Below are 10,090 nucleotides of genomic sequence, written 5' to 3'. Positions count from 1 at the left end.
AAAAAAATGTTAAATGTAGTATAACCTTAATGATCAGCAAACGCTAATGGAAGTTAAAATGTTTGTTATATTACGTTTCTACTAGTTCTACAATATACGCAATAAATAATTTTAAAAACATTTTAAAAACATATGATATTACAGAACACAGTTGTCATAGCATCAGAAACCATATGACCAATACATTTTTCAAACACTCGCTCCTGTAATAAATATATCTAAAAGTTGGGAAGCTAGCAATGAACTACGAAAATACTTTACCATGATGACCTTCTACTCTCTGTGTATGGAGGAGCCACAAATTTCATGTACTGCCACTCTTTTCTGATTGTAAGCCCTGACCGCTCATGTCCTGTCACGCTTCTTTCTGTGATCTGTGTCTCCGGGTTAAGCCATTGTTTCTTTACTCTCTGGACTACAATTGAAATATATATATATATTTTTTTTAAAGTATATGCTTGTAATAACCTATACTGCACACAATCCACGTATTTATGCTTTATAGTACATATCATTCATGCCCAAGTCCACGGCAATGTCTTTCCATATGTGTTCTTTTTTTTTTGTTAGTCTTTGTAATTTTTGTTGGATTTATCATTTTTTTTGGTGACACACCAATTCGTTTTTCGTTTTTTTTTTCAGGGAACTACAAGAATCCACGTGTATTCGTAGTCGTTTTTCATTGGTCAATGTATTTTTTAACGCACGTCAAATCAGATCGAATCCAACTTGTTTTGATTCCAAAACTGACGCATCACCGTCGTACGACAGTTACGGACTGTGTAAGGTGCAATAGGGATTATACATGTCATTATCGTTTTTTCTGTTTAGACTCACGTTAAATTCGGATGCGTTATCGGATCCAGTGTGCAAAGTCCTAAAATAGAACTTGTTTTGTCTGAATGTATCTCACAAGGGAAACAACCTCTCTCAAAACCTGCATGAAACTATATCACTATGGGCCTGATCTGATGATCTCATAGCCCTGTCTGGATTTTACAGCACAGGGAAATCAACTACATCAACCACCTATCCATAGATATTATTAACCCCTAAAAATCAGTGATTCATGCAATTCAGGTGGAGTCTCTGGCACTGTAAAATCACTCAAACAATCAAGCTGCGTCTTAATTAATGAAAACTGACTTTAAAAAACATCCCTTAACAAAACAATCCTTAAAACAGTCCTTCAAATGATGTGAAGAGCACCCACTGTTTTTATAATGCTTTAGTATACGTATCTGTGATTTACCATGTTTGCCTTTGCTTTACCGTATACTTTAATAAACCATATAAGGTTATTCTTGGTGCTGGCAGTGTTGTTGAAGGTACTGGCATCCAGTTTATTGGAGTCTCATACACAGCCCTCTAATTGCATGCTTCAGAGTTATTTTCAGGGAGAGTCGCCACATGAGGCTGCCTACATCCAATCATATTAATTTAAGCAACATGTTGAGGGGATTCACGCCATAATTTCACTTAAAAAAAAATAAAAAATACAATGAAAATTGCAGCTGACTGTACTGTGATGTTGGATTGTATGAGCTATGTCTGCATTCTTTACTCTACAGACACTACTGGTAGAGTATGTAAAATAGAAGTTTATTCTACTCCAGTTTTAAACCAGCCCTTCCTAAAATCAAAAAGGAAAAATGCAATGCCATTGGGGTGCAGAAAAAGTTCTGTACAGGTGTCACAAAGACGGCCGGAGTGGGTGGCGTCAGACCAGAAGCAGGAAGTAAACAGACAGAGACTTGGAGTTTGGTGGAGCTGAGCGAATGGTTTCGCTCAGCATTTAATAAAACAGCACAGAAAATAAAAGGTTTGAAACACAAAAACACTGGACACGGCACTACACGCCAAAATAAAGAGACAAACAAAACGGACTACACAGACAAAACACGGTGAGTGAAAACACTTAACTATTATTATTCTTCTTCTTATTATTATTATTACCTCCGTCTCCAATCCCGTTCTCCACTCACTGAACACCTAACCCCGAGTGACAGAAATGTGCATCTATATATACTGTTGTGCTGGGATTCAATTACTAATTAATTATTCACTTTTTCCCATGCTACACACCAGCTTGGTGAATTGCAGAATTCTGCCTACTTTTTATTCCACCAGTGTAGTTATTATTTTATTGACATAAACATTTATTTCTAAGTCAATCAATAAATGTTTATAGGCCTGTTTGTGTAGAAGAAAGTATATTGGATCTCTGTAGTTTGAGAAAGAATTACAGCATTCCCTGACTGTGTTATCAAATGTTTCTTTTCAATTCTGTAACACCAGACACCCTGGACATTTTTCATTACCTATAAAGAATGTACGTACACATATTTGTTTTGGTAATAAACACAATACAAGCAGAGAAACTGACAGTTCTAGGGACTATTTATCCACAAGGCTGGCATTATGCCTGGGATCTACAGTGTATCTTAGCCAAGACCTGGAAAGAATACCTCATACACTGTTAAAAGGAAACTAAGCCCCTGTAATCACACAAGCCAGGCAATGCAGAAGCTCCTCGAGGGGAGCTGCCAATCATGCCACAAATTATGCACTGTTTGTCATGGGAAGCCATGTCTAAAAGAGGCCTTCTGAGACTGTCAATGTTCACTCCAGGAAGAACAGGCAGTATTGGTCTAGGCTAATTTCAGAAAAGTCAGTAGTCCCTGAGGTATTTGGATCAGTAACTCATGAATTTCCAATGTTTACACAGTAAACCTCAGTAAAGGAATTTACTGAATACATTTACACAAGGATTACATATTTAAGGAAGGGCCAATCAACCAAGATGGCAATGACAAATGCCCAAGGACATGCCATGACATTGCAGCCTATGCAGCAAAAATGAAAAAAAAAAATTAAAAAAATGTATTCACATGGAATTTCGAGGAAATAAACATCTGATATTGAAACATAATTTTAGAAACACTAAAAGAAACTTAATAAGTAATGATGTTTCTTATCACTATTTATTGTTTAATAGAAAAGTACTTATTGTAAAATGTCGCCAATATGTGTGTGACAGTTTGTGGCAAAGTGGTTTGTAGTGTGCAGGAGTAGAGGTGATGCGGTGCTCAAGTAGTGACAAACAACAATGTTCACGGTGCAGTGATGTTTTATTTATAATCCAAAGTCACTTGACACAGCTATGGATGGTTGACTTACAACCCTGGAATGAACTGTCAAACCATCCAGTCCGGGGCACACTGTTCCCTTTACACAGCGCCCTCACAGGTCGGGAGGGAAATTTATAATGAAGATTCATTCTTTCTCTGTCACACAGGTATATAAATTTACCGGGTAAAATTCCAAGGGCTTGGATTTGGGGATATTTTATACACTGTAAAGCCCGCTGCACACACCCCAACTCAAGCCACCCCGACTCATCTCATCTCAACTGGCCGTACAGAGTTTGGATGAATCATATCAGTGTGCGTGCCCTTAAAACCAAGATTATGCAGATTTCAGTCGGGATGTCTTCAGATTTGAAGATTGAACATTTTTAATCTTTTTCAGACGCAGTTTTGTTCAGATGTGATCAGTCTGTCTGTGTGCAGTGGTTGCCGACCAAGACTGACTGAGACCATATATCCATCGATCTCCAATAGGTCACAAATCACAAGCCTTACCACAAGTGTAGTAGACAAGCTATACAAAAAGTCAAACACTGCCTGAAACGTTTGCACGGTGTAAATGGTCAATTAATTAATAGGCTAAGCACTTCTTTTGTTTGCCTCGCGGCGCTGTCTCCGCCGTCTAATCAGCATACGATGCCATGCATAATATGAGGGTCGTTATGTTGAACTAAGTTAATACAAAAATGTGTACAGGGCAGTATTAATTACATTTGCATACATAGTAATCACCAGGATCTAGTTGTGGTCCGTCTAATTCAGTCTTAGCAGTGTGCGACACCCAGTCGGGAAAAACTCAATTGTGACGTCAAACCAAACCTGAGCACAACTGATCGCAGAATCTGTGCAAACTCAGATGAGATGAGTCGGGATGGCTTGAGTCGGGCTGTGTGCGGCGGGCTTTAGAAGTTCAGTTTACTTTAAAGATCAACTATATTGCAAATGTAAGAGTCCTTAAAATATCAGAGTCAATTGAACAGATATATCCTGCTCTCCTGGTTAACTATTTTTAATATAAACATCTATTATTACTCTATATATAGTGATCGATGCATTTAAACAAACAAACAAAAAAGCCTAAGATAAACACGATTTACAAATAAAATAAAGAGGTGTTTGGTTTGGTTACTAGTCTCCCTAAGCACCAAAGTACTGTATATTTTTCATGCATAGTGCGAACCAGAAAAGTCTGTCATTTTTCTTTGATTTTCTTTTTTTGCCTTTCATTTTTTAAAGTCAACTCAAATCATAGCAGCCAACAAACATAAACATCCAAGTCAAGATTATTTCTCCTGGTTTGCTAGATGTTTTGAGTCTTTCTACAGTAGGGTGTAGCATTCCATGAAATAAGGAAACCAGAAATATAAATGCTTCACTCACATGTATTTTATTAAGGCTTACTAAAATGCTTGGAAAATGTGGTTGTAGCTGGAGCTCTGTTTCATATCAACAAGCATTTTTGCAGCTACATAAATCTAATTTGGTTGTCTTTGCCAGGCAATGCACTAGTTATTTTTAAGCAGATACAACTGGACTGAGCTGGCACTGACAAAACAAGCTGTTTGTTCAAATGTGTTATTTAAAAAAAAATATATATATAATTAAAATGCTGAGACTAAAGAAAACTATTCAAGACTACTTAAATGTCTGAGTTGTTTGCCCCTGGTTTAATAAGCATGACAATTTAGATTTAAAAACAATGAGAAACTAGCCCATTAGAAATGATCACAGATGGTTCGTGATGCCCTGTGGACTGAAACAGTAGATTCCGTGACACAGCGCTCTCCAAGGCAGGAACAGCAGGCTCCAGCAGGCACATTTCTCTCAAAATCAACTGCTGGCTTTATTTGATAGATCTGGGAACAGCTGATGGCTGGGAGTAAACCGACCCCAGCTGATAGATCTAATTCGATAAAGACCATCTCTGAACTGGCAATTACAATCTGTTAAAAAATCTTTCCTTCAGTATAGCGCAAGTGATACAGTATGTTACAATAAAACCTTGCTTGAAGGTCACCGCAGTAAAAAGACGACCTCACCATTAAAGCTTCTTTTTTACAGTCCTCTTCTGATCCTATTGACGGCAATGTAAAGTCACCTTGAACATTAAGGCCACCCATGTATTGGCTAAACAAAATAATCTAAATATTATGGTCAATGTACTGTCTATGTATTCTATGGGTTTCAACCCTTATACTGCCATCAACTTCCTCATGTATATTTTTGTTTACCACACTTGTATAGAACCATCTGCTACAGCCTTTTCACACCAGACATGACTCACCAAAATTCAATGCTGTACAGAATGTCAGTGGTAACTTCAAAAACACTCATACATTACAAGGTACAAATCTTACACAAAACAAAGTCAAATGTTCAGATGTTTTAGATAGTGCCATCGTCATTTATAAATTAGATATTTTTGCCTAATTGAATAATTATTCAATTATAGGTACATAAATTAATGAATAAATACATTAATGAATAAATGAATTCATCAATTTGATATGATCTACCCAGATATTTGTATCAAGTTTAAACAGTGTTTCTACGGTTAACCCGTGAACTATTAGCATGGTGAACCTTAATTTGGACCGCTGGCCCATTAAGAGATTTTTACCCTTTAATTTTTTTAACTTGAACCTGGGAATGTGAACCAAAACTCACCTCAACATTAAAGACTTCTTGTGAAAATGTATGGCATTAAATTATATGTGTTTTAGTATTACTACTGATTTTTGGATATTATTTACCAAGGGTGACCATGGCCAGACAATGCAATACATTTTTTTTATTATTATTAAAAGACCATTGTAGTAAACTAAATTATACTGTTTAAACGTCAACACTAATAGATCACACCAAATTCACAACTAGGGTTAAACTCACAAAATGAAAGTAAAATACTGTGCGATTAAACTCTGTGTTGGTAAAAGTGATATGTGCTCACCTACACAATTCCTCCAACTGAATAATTACAAATAATATACTTTAATATGAATTTAGTGGCTAATGTTTCTGAGTTTAGTGTAATGCTGTAAAAAGTTCTGCTCAAGAGTTTACATATTTAAATGTGGTATCCAATGTAGTATAGTTCTACAGCTTGGGAACAAGGATTTGACCTTCAGTATAGTTCATAGATTAGTTAGTAATCATTCTCTGCTTCTCTTTCCTCTGATAGTACAATAGGTCTTTACTTCTCACTTACAGTGGCACCGTATGTTTGTTTAGGATTGCTGTTTGGATGCAGTATCCTCCCATGTTTTGAAAACAGACCTTATTATTCTCCCGTAACCTGATTAACAGACAGAGTCTGGCCAGATGCTCACTCAGCAATGGAGAATGTACCGAACATGCTAGGATTGACACAGTAATGAGAATAGCATTACCTTTGCCTGCTAGCAGCAGAAATATTTTATAAAGTGGAGTGCACATGTGGAGAAAACAATAACCCTTTGCCCCTAAGTCATCTGATGTTTCTTTGTTCGTAGCCTTGCATCCAGTTGTCAAATCAAATGCCAGGCTTTTCTGATCTGTTGGAAATGAGGTATAAAGTGGGTTCACATGTTGAGGTCTTAAGTTGCAATCAGAATTACTACTAAAGCAAATAGGCCACTATTTAAAGTAAATTACTAAACTAATATATTTGTTTTTAGTCATTTAAGTATCATTGATTATTAATGACTAATATCTGTTTTTAAAATGTAAAATGATATCCTAGATAAAGGAGAAAAGCCTATCCATATTATGCACTGCTAGAGAAAGACAATTTGTCAAATAAAACTCTAGCAAATTGGTCCATGGAGTCATACTGCAATTGTACAGTATCAAGAAATGAATGAGTATATCAATCCTATATGGCTGCCTTAGCAAATCACTAGATACCCAGAGCAATTATTATCTATTTTCAACTCGCTGTATGTAACAGCAGATTTAACCTTCAACTAAATAGTAGAGGAATATGTGGAAATATTTTAACTTTAGATACTAATACAGTATTACAAATACCCACTGGAAATTAGAATCCTTTGAAGTGGAGACCTGAATATATCAGGGGATATTGACATAGCTCTTAGTGGTAAAGGAGCAGAATTTTTTTTAAAAACGTGTTTACAGAAATGAGACCTCTCGTAAACCCCTCTAATTGCGTGCTGGTAAAACATCAGCACAGTTCCTATTAGCTTATCTAAGTTGTCCTTCAGCATTACCCTGCTTTTCCCTGGCGCTTCAAAAGCTTTACACTTATTAGAGCTAAACTGCTGCCTTTGAACTCGTGTTGGATCATATCATTTAGCAAGAATTGTGGCATTAAGTGGCTTTATCAACCTGCGCCAGCACAGTTGTCATCATGTAGATGTGTTCTGTATCCAAATGCAAGGTGATCACATGTTAATTATGTTCTCTTCAGAGATCACTGTCTAGACCTTTTCTTTCCTAGCGCTTCTTTCTTGTACCTCTTAGCGGTTGCCTTTGTTTCATCTGTCTATTTATATGACTCACATTCTTTATTTGTATTGCTACCTTGGGCCTTTCATTTAGCAGTTAAACCTGAATTCCAATTCCAGAGAAGTTCAACATTGCCCCTTCAGGTCAGTCCTGTTCTTGGTGGACTGGAACATGTGTGTTTATTCTCTAAAGGTAATTTTATATTGTGAACTTTACTGACAGCCTTGTGGCTATCCGTCTATTGTGACCCTGAGTTTGAGGTTATTGTTATATTTAGACTCTTGTTTAGATCCTGATGAAGATCTCTCATAGATTGAAACGTTGACTTGACCTGTTGGCGTGGTGTTTTGATAAATACAGTTATTTATTTTGGAGCTTATTTAGTGTGCGGGTATTTCATTTCTTTATTCTTGTTTTGACTACTTCGTACCCTGCACCTCTTTTGAGTAATGGATGTGCGTATAGATACCTTTGGGTACTGTACGATACAAATGGATACCCGCTCAACGTCAGGGGAGAAAATCAGCGTGTATCTATTTTTGTATAATACATAGTTCATAAGAATAGTATAGTTAATCTTATGTGACATTTTTTTTTTACAACTGATAAAAGTCAGCTGTGCAAACTGCTACCTGATAGAAATAAAATTCTGATGGCTATATCCCATTAGTATCAGGTTCTGCAATGTATTATCATGTATATTTACTTGTCCCATGCCCTGTGCTGTTTTTTGAAGTGTATTCCCTATACACATATTCGGCTAGATTTCAAAGCTTTTTTTTTATCATTAGCATGATTATTCCAGAAATGCAGCTGATAAAGTTACCATACCACATGCCTGTCACAGTGCAAGAGCCAGTGAGGACCCTGTTTATATTTAAGAGAGTAGGTCCTGAGTCATTAAAGCCTGCTCTTTGTAGGCTTTGATGGATTAAATAATGTTTGATATTCAACGTAAAAAATGTAAAAACAAACAAAAAAAATTGGTACAGATAAAGTGACGACTGTCTTGAACTAGTGGGGGGAGGGACATGACTGGAGTCACAAAACGTTTTCAAGGCATGTGAAGCAGAACAGATGGCTGACAACAGCTACAAGCACTTCCACTCTCTGGAGGAAAACTTTTGGATTTGTCATTGGTTTCACCCCTGTTAGCAGTGTGGTGCAGCAGTAACTGACAATGCTGATGACAGCTCTGGTATTTTGTGAAATAAAATAACAAAATGCTGTTTGTCAGGATCAACTGAAGGGAGACTAATTAACGCAAACTCATTGTATAACCAGTGACAGTATTTAATCATCCAGCACCACAGAAATGTAACACTACAGCGACTCTGATATTGCCCCCTGGTCACTGGCTATATTTGAGCTTAACTTGTTGTGAATCAAATGTCACAGGTAATTTAACTCTTTCTCCTTTTTACTTGCACCTTTTCTCAAACCATGCCTCTGTTAACTCAACAAATTATTCTCATCTCTGATACATAAACATGATCCCTGGAGCAAACCATTTTGCAGTGTTAAATGCTGCAGCTGTGCACAACAGTTGCATCCTATGCCTATAAAGATAAGTTACAAGTTGTAATTTGTTTTTTATCTGAGAGCTAAAGGATATGTGGTGGAAAGCCGTTACAAGCACCTCCACTTACAAAGCTATACAACACAAGTTAAGCTTACCTCTTACGAACCTGAGAGTCTGTTTAAATTATCTAAAAGAGATGCAGATCTTTATACCACTGCTCTGTATAAATCAGATATTTAGTAGACACTATTTTTTATTGTGTTAATAAGGTGGTCACAAAAACCAACATTGGGAAAGAAAACCACCAGAAGCATTAATATGGAGTTACGGTTAAATAGACGCCCTGGTAGTCAATGGAAACGGTCCTTTAGCCACTATATGTGACTGTAGAATTCCCTGTTTTGCAGACTTTTTACCCTTTCAAATCTAAACACTTATTTGACAAGGCAGTGTTTTTGTTTAAGATGTGGTTATTTTATTATTGTGAACTAAAGCTATTCTGATTGGAGTCTTTCAGCCTAAAGTTTACTATTGCTTTGCGCTAACCGTGATAAATTGATTACTTTTAAGGTGGGAAATATACACAGAACTAGAATAATTAAAGAATGGAAATATAAACACTTTAGAAGGCGATAATATTGTGGATGAGGCTGTGAAAATCTTAATCTCATCGCCACCAAAAAATAAAATAAAATAAGACAACACATTCAATTATTTCTCCGGGTGCCACTCTCCACAGCAAAACAAAAACACTGACAACTCTAAACGCAGTGGCTTTGATAATCATATACTGACAAAACTGACACTGTGAATGCTAGAAAAATGATGGACATGTTTATAGCAAAGAATGAGTTCAGAGAATTGGCAAGCCAGTCTTAACCCTCATCAGCAGACCTCAACCGTCAAACGGTAAGGAAATGCTTTATTTATATGCAGGGTGTTATTTTGTTTATTGTGGTAAAATACTCTAAAT

The sequence above is a fragment of the Acipenser ruthenus genome, chromosome 1, assembly GCF_902713425.1.
Source record: "Acipenser ruthenus chromosome 1, fAciRut3.2 maternal haplotype, whole genome shotgun sequence".
Lineage (NCBI taxonomy): Eukaryota > Metazoa > Chordata > Actinopteri > Acipenseriformes > Acipenseridae > Acipenser > Acipenser ruthenus.
Note: the sequence above shows the minus strand (reverse complement) of the source record.